This window comes from Marmota flaviventris, chromosome 9 (genome assembly GCF_047511675.1).
Source record: "Marmota flaviventris isolate mMarFla1 chromosome 9, mMarFla1.hap1, whole genome shotgun sequence".
Classification (NCBI taxonomy): domain Eukaryota; kingdom Metazoa; phylum Chordata; class Mammalia; order Rodentia; family Sciuridae; genus Marmota; species Marmota flaviventris.
Window position 1 is genome coordinate 120,418,476 of NC_092506.1, and position 18,293 is coordinate 120,436,768.

The window sequence follows — 18,293 nt, forward strand, 5'->3', positions numbered from 1 at the left end:
AAGAGCCCTAATGTAACCCCAAACATAGTCCTAATCCAGGACCCAATTCTAGCTTTAAACCTAACTAGAACCCTAAAATTAGCTTTAACCATTAACCTATACCTAACCCTAACTTTAATCATTGCACTAAAACTAAACCAAACTCTACCCCTAGTGCTCACTCTAACCATAACCCTAGCCCTAACCCTAGCTCTAACCCTATCCCTTACCCAAACCCTAACGTGAACACTAATGCTAATTAAGTCTCAGCCTGACGCTAGCACTATCATTAAACCTAACCTATCCACTACCATAAACCTAACCTGAACCAGAAACCTGAAAATATCTTTACCCTAAATGTAAAGTTAAATCTAATGCTAACTCGAGCCCTAATACTAACACTAAACTTAACCTAACCATAACCCTAACCTTGACAATAACCATTATCCTAACACTAACCCTAAAATTAACAGTAAATCTAGCCCGAATGCTAACCCTAGCACTAACCCTAAATCTAACCCTAATGCTAACACTAACACTAACCCTATCCCTAACCCTAACCCTAACCCTAAACATAACACTAACTCTAAACCTAACACTAATCCTAAACACAACACTAACCCTAACCATAACACTAACCCTAACACAAACTTTAAACCCAATGCTAACCCAAACACTAAGGTTAAATTTAACACTAACCCTAAACCTAACCCTAATGCTAACCCTACAACTAACTCTAACCCTAACCCTAAAGCCTATCCTAATTGTAATCCCAACTCTAACATTAACCACAACCCTGACACAAACCCTCATACTAACCATGTACTAAACATAACCCTAACTCTAAACCTAAACAAAATAATAACACTAACCTATTCCCTAAGAAAAACACTAATCCTAACCCTAACACTAACATTAAAACTAACTGTATCTCTAACCTTAATCATAAATTTAATTGTAAACCTAAACCTAACCAAACCTTAACCCTAACACAAAACCTAACTCTAACCCTAAACCTAAACCTGAATCGAAACCTAAACCTAACCCTAAACATAACATTAACACTATCCCTAAAATTAACAATAATTCTAACCATAAACCTAACCCTAACACTAACCATAACCCTAAAACTTACCCTAACACTAAGCCTTACCCTAACCCTAACCCTAACTTAAGCCTAACTCAACCCTAATACTAACCCTAACTCTAACAAGATCCCTAACCCTAAACCTAACACTTACCATTATGCTAAACCTAACCCTAACCCTAACAAGATCCCTAACCCTAAACCTAACACTTACCATTATGCTAAACCTAACCCTAACCCTTACACTAACACTAACCACAACCCTAACTCTATCAAAAATTCTAACCCTAACGATAACCCTAAACCAAACACTAAACTAACCCTAACCATAAACCTAAACCTAACACTAACCCTGACCCTAACTCTAAACCTAACCATAAACCTACTATAAAACTAAACCTAACCCTAAATCTAACCCTAATCCTATTTGTATACTTAATATTAACCTTAACCCTAATGCTAACACATAACTTAACTCTAACTCTAACCCTACCTCAAACCCTAACCTGAACCCTAAACCTAACCCTAACCAAAACCTAACATTAACCCTAACAATAAACTTAACCCTAAACCTAACCCTAAAGTATCTCTAACACAAACTCTAACCCTAACCCTAATACTAAAACTTACCTTAACCCTAACCCTATTACTAACCCTAACCATAACCGTAAACCTAACATTAACTGTAACACTAAACCTAAACCTAACCATAGCCCTAACACTGAAACTAACAATAACCCTAACCCTAAACCTAACACTAACCCTAACCCTATCCTAACCATGAGGCTAACCCTAACACTGTACCTAATCCTAACTATAATGTTAACCCTAACACTAACCCTAACCCTAACCCCACTCTAAAACTAACCCTAACCCTAATCCCAAACCTAATGTTAATCATAACTTTAATTCTCATCCTAACCCTAAATCTAAACCTACCATAAACCCTAATCCTAACCATAACACTAAACCTAACGGAAATCCTAACCCAGACTATGATATTAACACTAACCCAAACCCTACCACAACTATTAACACTAACCATTATCCTAACCATAACACTAACACTAATCCTAAACCTAATCCGAACACTAACTCTAACCCTAATCATAACCTTAACCCTAACCCTATCCCTAATCCTAAACACAAACCCTAACTCTAACCTGAACACAAACCCTGTCCCTAACCCTAACCCTAACACTAACCCTAACACTAACCTTAACTCTAAACCTCACCCTAAAATAACCTAACACAAACCCTAACACTAACCATAACTCTAACCGTAACACTAAACCTAACACTAAGTCTATCCGTAACCATAACCCTAACCCTAACACTTACACAAATCCTAAGACTTACCCTAACACTATACCTATCCCCAACCCTAACTCTATCAATAACACTAACCCTAAACATACCCATAAACTTATCACTAACTCTAAACCTAAACTTAAACTGAACAGTAAACCTAACCCTAACCCTAACCATAACAGTAACCCAAACCCTAAGCCTAACACTAACCTTAAACCAATCCCTAACCCTTACACTATACATAACTGTAACACTAACACTAACCGAAACACTAAAACTAAACCTAACAATAAACCTAACCCTAAACCTAACAATAACACTCACCAAAACCGTTACTCTAACACAAAAATTAACCCTAACTCTAACACTAAACCTAACCCTATTGCTAACCCTAACACTAAGCCTAAACCTAAACATTATCATAACTCTAACCCCTACCCTAACCCTAACACTAACCCTAAACTGAACACTAACACTAACGCTAAACCTAAACCTAAACCCAACCCTAATCCGAACTATTATCCAAACCTTAATACTAAAACTAACCCTAAAAGGAACCCTAACACTAAGCCTAAAACACACCTTAACCTAACCCTAGCACTAACCCTAACCCTAACACTAATGCTAACCATAACCCTAACCAAAATCTTAACATTAATCCTAACCTTAAACCTAACCCTAACCATAAATCTAACCCTAAATATAACCCTAACCCAAGCCCTAACCCTAACTCTAACACTAACCATAACACTAACCCTAACACTAACCCTAACCCTAACACTAACCCTAAAACTTAACCAAATCATAACCCTAACCCTAAATATAATGGTAATCCTAACACTAATTCTAAAACTAACACTAATACTAACCCTAACACTAACACTAAACCTAACCCTAAACTTACACATAACCATCACCCGAAACCTAACAAAAACCATAACACAAACCATAACATAAACATAACCCAACCCTAAACCTAACCATTACCGAACCCTAAAGCTAATCATAAAACTAAAGATAAAACTATCCCTAAACTTACAAGAATCCTCACCTTATCCCTAACCATAACACTAACCCTAACCCTAATCCTAACCCTAAAAGTAAACCTAAACCCATCCCTAAACCAAACACTATACCTAGCATTAACCTTAACCCTAACACTGACCCTAACCATAACCCTAACATTAACACTAACACTAATACTAAGAGGGACCCTAACCCTAATCCTAACACTAACTTTAACCCTAACCCTGTGACTAACACAAGTAATAACCCTAATCCTAACCTTAACACTAACCCTAAACTTAATCTTAACCCTAACCCTAGCACTATCCATAACCCTACTTCAAAACCAAAATCGAATCCTAACCCTAACCCTTTGACTAACTTAACCCTAACCCTAAATCTACACTTACTGTAATCCTAAGACTAACCCTAAACCTAAACCTAACCATAACCCTAACACTAATACTAATCCTACCCTAACACTAAACCTGTCACTAAACCTAACCCAAATCCTATACCTAACATTAACCCTAACCAAAATCCTAACTCTAACACTAACCTTAAACCTAACACTAACCCTAACAATAAACGTAACCCTAACCCTAAAACTACCATCAACCAGAACTACCACAAACCCTAACCCGAACCTTAACCCGAACCCAAACCAAAATTTAACACTACACTAACCATAAACTTAACCCTAAACCTAACCCTAAAACTAACTCTAATGAAACTATAATCCTAAATTTAATACTAACCCTAACCTGAACCCTAACCTTATCACTATCCTTAACCATAACCCTAACAATAACACTAACCCTAACACTAAACCTAAACGTAACCATAATCCTAACACTAAAAATACCACTAACAGTAACCCTAACTTAACCCTCATGCTAACCCTAACACTGTACCTAAACCTAACTATAATGCTAAACCTAACACTAACCCTAACCTAACAGTAACACTAACCCTAAACCTAAACATAAACATAAACTAAAAATTAGAATAGAAAAAAGATGGCCGCTGCGTACGGGGGTTGCTGAAGTGCTGAGCGTGGTGCTCAAAGCAGCGGCTTTAATAGAGATTTCTGTTAGAGCTCATTTCACCGTTAATCTGTAGCGGACCACTTTGCCAAGGAGCAGGAAGAACAAAGAAATCGAAAAAGAGACGCTTGGCTGCCCAGAGCCGCGGGCACTTTGCTCCCATCTGCTTCGCTCCGGGCGGAGAAGCTGAATGTGTAATCAGCAGTGGATTGTAAGTACCCGAGGCAAAGAAAGCTCAGTGCGCCCCGCATTTTTTTTTATTTTTCTTTTTTTTTTTGAATACTTTTTATACAGGGAGAGTTTGTGGATTGGGTTTGTTGGCAGGGCTGTGGTTTCTGTGCCGAAAATCCACTCCGCGGGAGCCGCCATTTGCTTTCTGCTTGCTGTCTTGATGGCTCTGTATACACTGTCCGGCAGCCGCACCTAGAGGTTGGAGCTGGGCTGCGTGCCGAGCCCTGTCCTCCGAAGGCTGGACTGCAGCCTCGAGCGTCTCGGTGGCCTGTTCGCCGCTGCACCTTCGGGCAGAGCCTGCTCTGGGGTCATTCTGCACCCCCCTGCCAGGGGACCCGTGCTCTGGAGGAGGGGGACGGAGAGCCGCGGCGGCAGCCACTTGGGCCCCTGGGGCCGGGCACAGGGCTGAAGAGCTGTGGAAGCCAGGGCGGCTCTGCTACGGTCGCAGACAAGCGTGGCCCAGAGACAGCGACAGCGGCAGGGTTTCATTTCTAGAAATCTGGACTGGAAACAGAAGCAGCAGTTTGTATAATCCCAAGAACTTGCTTATACCAGGAAGCTGTAAGGGCAACATGAATAGCATTGAGGAGATGTAACATGGTGGCAGGCGCAGAGAGATCAAGTCTCTGACATCTTCAACTGCGCGGGCATAGGGAGCCGTAAACTGTCTAAATGCTGTTTGCTCAGGATCACTAGGCAATGCTGAGCTGACGTGGATCTGGGGTGTACAGGCTGGGCCCCTCAGAACACACACACAGAGCCCGAATCGGAAGCAATTAAGCTCCGGTTCGCCTGCTTCATGTGACTCAGCACTAACGATCCCGCTGAAATAATTGGCCGGCCCTTAGGAACTTACAGAGGTAAAAGCCAACCGAGCCTTCATAGGCAGTGGCCACAGGACTGAAACGGGGATTGGGAGAGACAGTCAGGACCCACCCGTTGCATTGGTCACCCTGCAAAGGGAACAAATGGTCACCATTTGCATGGGATATCACCATGGCAGAGAAACGGCGTCACGGGCGGAGGAGATAACTGCATTGAAACCAGCGCGACAGGTGTGTAATCCCCTAGTCATCTCTCTCCACAAAGCAGGGAAAAATTAAGGGCCACTCCCAGCTCTCCTGTGAACGCAATAACCAGACCGAGGGAATCAGGAGTGGCGCGGGACTCGCGGCGAGGAACTCCCGGCTACCGCTCCCACCAGTGCTGACAACTGAGGTCTCTTGCACCAGCTACCGGGGGCATGGCTACAGGAGGGCAAGCAAATTCGCTGGGGGATCTCAGCCCCAAGCTCTACAAACTTAGGGTCTGAGGGAGGCAAACAGGGAGAGTGAGCCCAGGTGTTCATGAAAACAGGGCTCCCAGGAGCAGCAGACCTGGCGTGTAGCCAGTATTGTGGTGAGCGCCACAGGTGAGCACGGCCTGGCTTGAGGAAACACAAGACAAGGCCCTAGACACTCAGGATTGGAGACCCGCCCAGTCTAGGAGAAAGAGCAGCTGCAAAGTGAATGGTTCCCACCTATTGAGAGGAGAAGCTTGGCCCAGTGGGCACAGCTCCACCTACTGGAAGAGAAGTTAATAGAACTCTAGGACTGCATTTATTATTACTATTATCATTTTTTTTTCTTTTTCTTTTTTGTTTTCTTTTTTTCTCTTCTTTTTCTTTCATTTTCAATTTTTATTTTTTGTTGTTCTTTAACTTTTTTTCAATGTTTCTTTTTTTAAATTTTTTTTTATTTTATTATTTTTTTAAATTTTAATTTTCATTTTTTATTATCACTATTATTTTTCTTAAAAATTTTTTTTCATCTTTCCTTTCTTTTTTTATTATCTAATCTTTGTTATTCTTGTTTCTTTTGTCTTTTCATTTCTTTTCAATTTTCTTATTCCCCCTTCCTTGAATTCTACCTGCCTACTCTCATTCTCTTTAGTGACTTCTTCCCTTCCCTTCTAATATCTTTCCTCCCAAGCATCAAATAAATCTATAAGAGTAAACAGTAACTCAGCAGTCAAACAGAACAAGAAGAAACATGAGCAGCATAAAAAAGCAAGGAAGAAAAGTAGTACAAACAATGAAGGACAGCCTAAATATTCAGGAGGACCTAGAGTCAGCAGAAAAATGGTCATATAAAGAACTCAAGGAATACCTTAGACAGATGGAATGGAACCTTAAAGAAGATACGAGACAGCAAATTCAAACAGTGAAAGAACACTTTGAAAATGAATTACATAGACAGATAAAAGAAGTTAAGCATCTTTATCAGGAGATTGAGATTATAAAAAAAAACAAACAATAATTCTAGAAATGAAGGAAATGATAAACCAAATTAAAAACTCAATTGAGAGTATCACTAACAGAGTGGAGCAAGTAGAAGCCAGAACATCAGATAATGAAGACAAAATATATCATCTTGAAAAGAGCCTAGCCAACTCAGAAAGGCTGGTTAAAAACCACGAGAAAAACATCCAAGAGATATGGGATAACATAAAGAAACCAAACCTACGAGTCATAGGGATAGAAGAAGGTACAGAGATTCAAACCAAGGGAATGAGTAACCTGCTGAAAGAAATAATTACAGAAAACTTTCCAGAAATAAAAAAGGAAACGGATATACAAATTGTAGATGCATACAGGACACCGAGCACACAAAATCACAGTAGACCAACGCCAAGACACATTGTTATGAAGATATCCAATATACAGAACAAAGAGAAAATACTAAAAGCTACAAGAGAAAGGAGGCAGATTACATTCAGGGGTAAACCAATAAGGTTAACAACGGATTTTTCATCACAGACGCTGAAAGCGAGAAGATCCTGGAACAACGTATTTCAAACACTGAAAGACAATGGATGCCAACCAAGAATTCTGTATCCAGCAAAATTAAGCTTCAGGTACGATAACGAAATAAAAATCTTTCATGATAAACAAAAGCTAAAAGAATTTGCAGCCAGAAAACCAGCATTGCAAACATCTTGAGCAAAACACTACACGAGGAAGAAATGAAAAACAATAACCAAAACCATCAGTGGGAAGTGCCTCTATAAAGACAGAGGGCGGGGGGAAAGCTAACCATGGAGAAACAAACTAAATTAAAAAAAAAAAAAAAAAAAAAAAAAAAAAAAGAAGAAGATAAATAATCAAACATGGCTGGAAGTACAAACCATATATCAATAGTAACTCTAAACATTAATGGCTTAAACTCTCCAATAAAGCGACATAGGCTGGTAACATGGATTAAAAAAACAAATCCAACAATATGCTGCCTCCAGGAGACACATCTGATTGGAAAAGACATACATAGGCTGAAGGTGAAAGGTTGGGAAAAAATATACCACGCACACGGTCCTCGTAAGCAAGCAGGGGTGGCCATCCTCATATCGAATAAAATTGACTTCAAGACTAAATTAATCAAAAGGGATAAGGAAGGACATTATATACTGTTAAAAGGAACCATTCACCAACAAGACATAACAATTATCAATATTTATGCACCAAATAATGGTGCTGCGACATTCATAAAACAAATTCTCCTCAACTTCAATAATCAAATAGACCACAACACAATAATTATGGGTGACTTCAACACACCTCTCTCACCATTGGACAGATCCTCCAAACAAAAGCTGAATAAAGAAACTATAGAACTCAATATCACAATCAACAACCTAGACTTAACTGACATATATAGAATATATCAACCATCATCAAGTGGATATACTTTTTACTCAGCAGCACATGGATCCTCCTCAAAAATAGACCATATATTATGCCATAGGGCAACCCTCAGTAAATATACAGGGGTGGAGATAATACCATGCATTTTATCTGATCATAATGGAATGAAACTGGAAATCAATGATAAAAGAAGGAAGGAAAAATCCTACATCACATGGAAAATGAACAATATGTTACTGAATGATCAATGGGTTACAGAAGACATAAAGGAAGAAATCAGAAAATTCTTAGAGATAAATGAAAATACAGACACAACATATCGGAATCTATGGGACACAATGAAAGCAGTTTTAAGAGGGAAATTCATCGCTTGGAGGTCATTCCTCAAAAAAAGGAAAAACCAACAAATAAATGAGCTCACACTTCACCTCAAAGCCCTAGAAAAGGAAGAGCAAAACAACAGCAAATGTAGCAGAAGGCAAGAAATAATCAAAATCACAGTGGAAATCAGTGAAATTGAAACAAAAGAAACTATTGAAAAAATTAACAAAACTAAAAGTTGGTTCTTTGAAAAAATAAATAAGATCGACAGACCTTTAGCCATGCTAACGAAGAGAAGAAGAGAGAGAACTCAAATCACTAACATACGGGATGGAAAAGGCAATATCACAACAGACACTACAGAAATACAGAAGACAATTAGAAATTATTTTGAAAACCTATATTCCAATAAAATAGAAGATAGTGAAGACATTGATAAATTCCTTAAGTCATACGATTTACCCAGACTGAGTAAGGAGGATACTCACAACTTAAACAGACCAATAACAATAGATGAAATAGAAGAAGCAATCAACAGACTTCCAACCAAGAAAAGCCTGGGACCGGATGGGTATACAGCAGAGTTTTACAAAACCTTTAAGGAAGAATTAATGCCAATACATTTCAAGTTATTTCAGGAAATAGAAAAAGAAGGAGCTCTGCCAAATTCATTCTATGAGGCCAACATCACCCTGATTCCAAAACCAGACAAAGACACCTCAAAGAAAGAAAACTACAGACCAATATCTCTGATGAACCTAGATGCAAAAATTCTCAATAAAATTCTGGCGAATCGGATACAAAGGCACATCAAAACAATTGTGCACCATGATCAAGTAGGATTCATCCCTGGGATGCAAGGATGGTTCAATATACGGAAATCAATAAATGCTATTCACCACATCAATAGACTTAAAAATAAGAACCATATGATCATCTCAATAGACGCAGAAAAAACATTCGACAAAGTACAGCATCCTTTATGTTCAAAACATTAGAAAAAATAGGGATAACAGGAACTTACCTCGACATTGTAAAAGCTATCTATGCTAAGCCTCAGGCTAGCATCATTCTCAATGGAGAAAAATTGAAGGCATTCCCCCTAAAATCTGGAACAAGACAGGGATGCCCTCTATCACCACTTCTATTCAATATAGTTCTCGAAACACTGGCCAGAGCAATTAGAGAGACGAAAGAAATTAAAGGCATAAAAATAGGAAAGGAAGAACTTAAATTATCACTATTTGCAGATGACATGATTCTATACCTAGAAGACCCAAAAGGGTCTACAAAAAAACTACTAGAACTAATAAATGAATTCAGCAAAGTGGCAGGATATAAAATCAACATGCATAAATCAAAGGCATTTCTGTATATCAGCGACAAAACTTCTGAAACGGAAATGAGGAAAAACACTCCATTCACAATATCCTCAAAAAAAATAAAATACTTGGGAATCAACCTAACAAAAGAGGTGAAAGATTTATATAATGAAAACTACAAAACCCTAAAAAGAGAAGTAGAAGAAGATCTTAGAAGATGGAAAAATATACCCTGTTCATGGATAGGCAGAACTAACATCATCAAAATGGCGATATTACCAAAAGTTCTCTATAGGTTTAATGCAATGCCAATCAAAATCCCAACGGCATTTCTTGTAGAAATGGATAAAGCAATCATGAAATTCATATGGAAGAATAAAAGACCCAGAATAGCAAAAGCAATTCTAAGTAGGAAGTGCGAATCAGGCGGTATAACGATACCAGACTTAAAACTATATTACAGAGCAATAGTGACAAAAACAGCATGGTACTGGTACCAAAACAGGAGGGTGGACCAATGGTACAGAATAGAGGACACAGAGACTAATCCACAAAGCTACAACTATCTTATATTTGATAAAGGAGCTAAAAGCATGCAATGGAGGGAGGATAGCATCTTCAACAAATGGTGCTGGGAAAACTGGAAATCAATATGCAACAAAATGAAACTGAATCCCCTCCTCTCGCCATGCACAAAAGTTAACTCAAAGTGGATCAAGGAGCTAGATATCAAATCAGAGACTCTGCGTCTGATAGAAGAAAAAGTTGGCTCCAATCTACATATTGTAGGGTCGGGCTCCAAATTCCTTAATAGGACACCCATAGCACAAAAGTTGATAACAAAAATCAACAAATGGGACTTACTTAAACTGAAAAGTTTTCTCTCAGCAAGAGAAACAATAAAAGAGGTAAATAGGGAGCCTACATCATGGGAACAAATTTTTACTACTCACACTTCAGATAGAGCCCTAATATCCAGAGTATACAAAGAACTCAAAAAATTAAACAATAAGAAAACAAATAACCCAATCAACAAATGGGCCAAAGACCTGAACAGATACTTCTCAGAGGAGGACATACAATCAATCAACAAGTACATGAAAAAATGCTCACCATCTCTAGCAGTCAGAGAAATGCAAATCAAAACCACCCTAAGATACCATCTCACTCCAGTAAGATTGGCAGCCACTACGAAGTCAAACAACAACAAGTGCTGGAGAGGATGTGGGGAAAAGGGTACTCTTGTACATTGCTGGTGGGACTGCAAACTGGTGCGGCCAATCTGGAAATCAGTATGGAGATTCCTGGGAAAGCTGGGAATGGAACCACCATTTGACCCAGCTATTGCCCTTCTTGGACTTTTCCCCGAAGACCTTAAAAGAGCATACTACAGGGATACTGCTACATCGATGTTCATAGCAGCACAATTCACAATTGCTAGACTGTGCAACCAACCCAGATGCCCTTCAATAGATGAATGGATAAAAAAAAATGTGGCATTTATACACCATGGAGTATTACGCAGGACTAAAAAATGACAAAATCATAGAATTTGAAGGGAAATGGATGGCACTAGAGCAGATTATGCTTAGTGAAGCTAGCCAATCCCTAAAAAACAAATACCAAATGTCTTCTTTGATATAATGAGAGCAACTAAGAACAGAGCAGGGAGGAAGAGCAGGAAGAAATGATTAACATTAAACAGATAGATGAGGTGGGATGGAAAGGGAGAGAAAAGGGAAATTGCATGGTAATGGAGGGAGACCCTCATTGTTATACAAAATTACATATAAGAGGTTGTGAGGGGAATGGGAAAATAAACAAGGAGAGATATGAATTACTGTGGATGGGGTACAGAGAGAAGAAGGGAGGGGAGGGAGGGGGGATGGTAGAGGATAGGAAAGGTAGCAGAATACAACAGTTACTAATAGGGTATTATGTAAAAATGTGGATGTGTAACCGATGTGATTCTGCAATCTGTATTTGGGGTAAAATTGGGAGTTCATAACCAACTTGAATCTAATGTATGAACTATGATATGTCAAGAGCTTTATATTGTTTTTAACAACCAATAAAAAAAAAATTAAAAAAAAGAAAATATTCAATAAAAATATCACATCTATACCAAAAAAAAAAAAAAAAAAATTGGGAATAGAACCACCATTTGACCCAGCTATCTATCTCCTCAGTCTATATTCAAAGGACTTAAAAACAGCATACTAAATGGACAGAGCCACATCAATGTTTATAGAAGCACAATTCACAATAGCTAAACTGTGGAACCAATTTAGATGCCCATCAGTTGATAAATGAATAAAGAAATATGGTATATATACAAAATGGAATACTATTTAGCATTAAAATAGAATAAAATCATTTCTATGAAATGATGGTGGAATGTGATGGCCATTATGATCCAAAATACATATATGAAGACACTAATTGGTATGAATATACTTTGTATACAACCAGAGATATGGAAAATGTGCTCTCTATGTGTAATATGAGTTGTAATGCATTTTGCTGTAATATATAAATAAAAATTAATTTAAAAAAGGAAAAAAAAAAAAAAAACTAAAAATTAATCCTAAAACTAACATTTATCCTAACACTAACACTATCCGTAACCCTATCCCTAAACCTAACCCTAACACTAACCATAAAGATAACATTAACCTTAACAGTAATATTAGCCCTAAACATAAGAATAACGCTAACCCTAAATCTATCCCTAACCCTAAAACTATCCATAACCCTAACCCTAACTTTAATCCAAACACTAAAACTAACCCTAACCCTAAATATAACTCTAAACCTAACACTCAACATAACCCTAATTTTAACACAAATCCTAACCCTAACCCTAAAACTAACCTAACCTTATTTTTAACCATAACACTAACCCTAAATCTAAACCTTAACATAACTCTAAACTTAACCTAAACTCTAAAATGAACCTTAAACTTCACACTAAACCTAACACTAACCCTAACCCTAAACCTAACCCTAATCTGTACTCTAACCCTAAACCTAATACCAGCACTAACCCTAACACAAACCCTAACAATAAGCCTAAAACTAACCCTAGCCTAACCCTAAAACTAAAGCTCACCCTAACTTTATCACAAACCTTATCACTAAACTTAACCTAAAGCTAACGCTAAACCTGAACCTTACCCTAACCCTAACCCTAACCTGAGAACTAACCCTAACACTAACCCTAACTCTTACCCTAAATCCAACCCTAACATTAACACTACCCCTAAAACTAACCCTAACCCTAACCCTAAACCTAAAGCTAAACCTAATCCTAATTCTAAACCTAACCCTAATTCTAACTCTAACACTAAACCTAACTCTAACCATAACCCTAAACCTAACTGTAATCCCAACACTAAACCTAATCGTAACACAAACTCTAACCCAAACCATTACCCTGAACATAACCCAAACCTAACACTAACCCTTACCTAACCTTAACCCTAAACCTAACACTAACAATAAAACTAACGCTAGAACTAACCCTGACCCTATCACTAACCATCACCCTAACACTAACTCTAACCTTAACACTAAACATAACCCTAACCCTAACCATATATCTAACACTAACCCTAAACCTATCTCTAAATCTAACACTATACATAAACCTAACCGTAACCCTTATGCTAACACTAACCCTAAACCTAATTTTAACCCTAAACCTAAAACTAACCCTAATCATAACAATAACTCAAAACCTAAATCGAACTCTAACCCTTATTCTATCACTAGCCTAACCTTAACCCTAAACCTACACTAACCCAAACCCTAACACTTACCCTAACCCTAAAACTAACATTAACCCTAACACTAACTCTAATTTTAACACTAACACTAAACCTGTCACTAACCCTAAACCTAAACCTAAACCTAATACTAACCATAACCCTGACAATAACCCTTACCTTAACACAAACAATAACCCTAACCCTAATCCTTAATGAAAGAATAAACCTAACCCTAACATTAACACTAACACATATCCTATCCCTAACACTAAACTAACCCTAAATTTAACAAAAAACCCAACACTATCCCTGACCCTAACACAAATCCTAACCCGAATACAAACTCTTAACCTAACACTAACCCTAACACAAACCCTAACCGTAAACCTAACTTTACCCTAACACTAACAATAACCATAAACCCAAACCTATCACTAAACCAAAACCTACACTGAAACCTAACACTGAACTTAAGCCTAACACTAACCCTAAAACTTACCCTATCACTAACCCTAACAATAACCCTAATTCTATCCCTAACCCAAACACTAACCCTAAACCTAACCCTTACCAAAACTCTATCCCTAACACTAACACTAAACCTAATCTTAACCCTAACTTTTACACTAGCATTAACCCCAAACTTATCCCTAAACCTAATCCAAACTGTAACACTAACCCTAATACTAACAATAACCCTAACACAAACTCTTGCACTAAGCCTAAAACTAACCCTAACCTAACCATAACAATAACCCTAACCCTAAACCTAATTCAAAACCTAACACTAAACCTAACCTTAAAACTAAAAAATAACCCTAACCCTAAACCTTACCTAAACCTTGAGCTAAACCAAGCCCTAACCCTATCCCTAAACCTATCCCTAACACTAACCCTAACCCCAACCCTAAAAGTTACCCTACTCCTAACACTGACCCTTACCCTAACGCTAACCCTAACACTAATTCTAAACCTAACCCTAATGCTAACCCTAACACTAACCCTAAATTTAACCCTAACCCTACATCTGACACTAAATCTAACCCTAACCCCAATCCTAACACAAACCCTAACCCAAACCATAACCCTAAACCTAACGCAACCCTAACACTAACACTTTCCTAACCCTAAACCTAACACTATCACTAACCATAAAACTAAAGCTCAAAATAACCCCAACCCTAACACTAACCCTAAACATAACTCTAACCCTAACCATGACACTAATTTTGTAACTCTAATCCTAACCATAAAACTTACCCTAATCCTATCCCTAACTCTAACACTTTACCTAAACCTAACGGTAACCCTGACACTAACACTAACCCTAACCTTAACCCTCACATGAATCCTATAATGAAAACTAACCCTAAACCTATCGCTAACCTAACCCTAACCCTAAACCAACACTAACCCTAAAAATAAAACTAATGAAAAACAAAATCCTAAACATTACCCTAAGACTAACACTAATCCTAAACCTAACAATAACACTACCCCTATCCCTATCACTACCCCTAAACCTAATTCTAATCCTATCCCTAACCCTAACACTAACACTTACACTAACCCTAGAGATAACCCTAAACCTAAAACTAAACAGAACTCCAACCCTAACCCTAACACTAACCCTAACACAAACCCTAACCCAAATCCTAACCATAACACTAACCCAAACCCTAAACCTAACTCTAAGCTAACCCTAATCTTAAAAGAAACCTTACCCCTAACACAGTCCCTAACACAAACCCTAACCCTAATTGTACCACTAACCCTAACTCTAATATTAAACCTAACTTTAACCCTAACACTAAACTTAATGCTAACCTTAACCCTAAAACTAACCCAAAAACCAACCCTAACCCTAACAGTAACCCTAACCCTAACTTTAACCCTAACACTAACCATAACCCTAAACCTAAACCTAATCCTCAATCTAACATAAAACCTATCCCTAACACTAACCCTAACCCTATCCCTAAACGTAACACTAACCCTAAAACTAACCGTTACCACAACTCTAACCATAACCATAACCCTAACCCTAATCATATTAGCATTAACCCTAACCCTAACCATAACCATAATCCAAGAACTAACCCTAACTCTAATACTAACCCTAAACCTAACATAAATTCTGACACTAAGCTCAAAAGTAACCCTAACCAAACCCTAACACTAACCCTAACCATAACCCAAACCCTAACAATAATGCTAACCTTGAAACTAAACCTAACCCTAACCCTAAACCTTACCTAACTCTACCTAAACCAAGCACTAACCTTATCCTTGAACCTAACGCTAACTCTAACACTAAAAATTACCCTACGCCTAACTCTCAGCCCTACCTTAATGCTAACCCTAACACTAAACCTAAACCTAACCCTAACCCTACACTTATTCGTAACATTAACCCTAACATAATAGTTAACCCAAAAAAAAAAAAACCCTAAACCTAACCCAACCCTAAACCTATCCTTACCTATTAGGTAAGACCTAATACTAATCCTACCACAAACACTATCCAAAAAACTAAATAAAAAACTAACCCCATCTCTACTACTAATCCTAAACCTAATACTAATGCATGACCTAACAATAACCCTAATCCTTAAGTTAACCCTAAGCCTAAACCTAACCCTATCCATGATACTAAAACAAACCTAAACCCTAAAACTAACCTTGTCATTACCTTTACATAAACTCTAACCTAATCCAAACCCTAAACCTGATCCTGACCTTAAAAATAACCCTAGGTATAATCCTGAATCTGATCCTAAACCTAATTCGTACACTGGACCTAACATTAAATCTTGCCCTAAGTATAACCCTAGACCTGACATTAGCCCTAGCCCTAGTATTATCCCTAATGCTAACACAAAACCTAAACCTCATCCTAGCCATAAACCTAGCCTTAATCATAACCCTAACCCTAACTAAGCCCTAACACTAATACTAAACCTTTCCCCAGCCCTAAACCTAGCTAAAACCATATCCCTTACCCTAAATGTAACCTTAACTCTAACCCTAACCCTTTTTGTCACAATTGCCCTACCCTTAGCCCTAGGTTTAACTCTAGATCAAAACTGAACTTTAAATCTAAACCTATCTTGATGCCTAAGCCTAAAACTAGCCTAAAACCTGACGCTAATTCTAAAACTAGCTCTAACCTTACCTCTACCACTAACCCTAGCCGTAATTTAACCTTATCCCTAACCCTAACCCTAATCCTAGCCCTAAGAATAAATTTAACTCTCACATTGGCCCTATCAATCATTCTAATCCTATACCTTCCCATAAACCTAACCCTATTCCAAATTCTAGTCCTAATCCTTGCCCTATCTTTAGCCCTAGCACTAACCTTAGATAAAAACCTAATTCTAAATTTAACCCTAAACCGAAGCCTAGGCCTAAATCTAAGACTAGCCTAACCCTAACACTACTCCTAAAAATTTCATTATCCTTAACCCTAGACCTAAAACCAAATTGAGCCAAAGCTCTAACTCTAAACCTTAACCTAAACCAAGCCCTAACCCTACAACTAGTCCTAACCCCAGCCCTAATTTGAGTTTTATGCTAAACCCGAAAACTAACTCTAAACCATACTCTGACCATAACACTAACCCGAGATCTAAACATCACCCTAACCTAACCCTAAACCTAAACCTAACAGTAAACCTAGCCCTAAAACACTAAAATTACCCATAATAATACCCTAGTACTTACATTAGCTGTAACCCTAATCCTAGAACTAACTTAACCCAAAACCTAGCCCTAATCATAACCATAACCCTAGCCCTAAACTGATTTCTAACTCTATTTTTACCATAACCCTACCCCTAACACTAATGCTAATTTGAGCCCTAACTTTAAACCTTAACCTACCCCAAACCCTACCCCAGAACTTGATGCTAAAAATACCCCTTGACCTAAACCTGAGGCTAACCATAAACCTAACCCTTACACTAGACGTACCCATAATCCTAATCCTAAAAGTATCTTCAACCATAATACTGGACCTGAAATTAGCCCTAGCACTAATCCTAGCCCTAACACTAAAAAAACAAAACAAAAAAAAAAACAAACAAACAAACAAACAACAACAACAACAACAAAAAAAAACCTAGCCCTCGTCCTAGCCCTAAACCTAGATTTAATCATAACCCCAACTCTAACCACAGCCCTAAACCTATTTATAGCCCTCACCCTACCTCTAAACATAGCTATAAAGCCATCTCTTTCCCCAAACTTTGCCCTAACTCTGAACCTAAACTCTAAACTGTAATTCAAACCCTAACCCTGACACTAACCCTAACCCAAGGCTAAAAATAAACACTAAACCTAGTCCTAATCCTAGCCCTAATTTAGTTCTATCCCTAACCCTAACTGTAACCCTAGCCCTAAGACAAACTCTCTCCCTAGGCCTATCCCTAATTCTAACACTCTACATTACTGTAACCCTAAACCTAGCCATAACCCTTACCCTATATTTATTTCTAGCCCTAACCCTAGATCTAACCCTAATTCCAACTTTAACCCCAA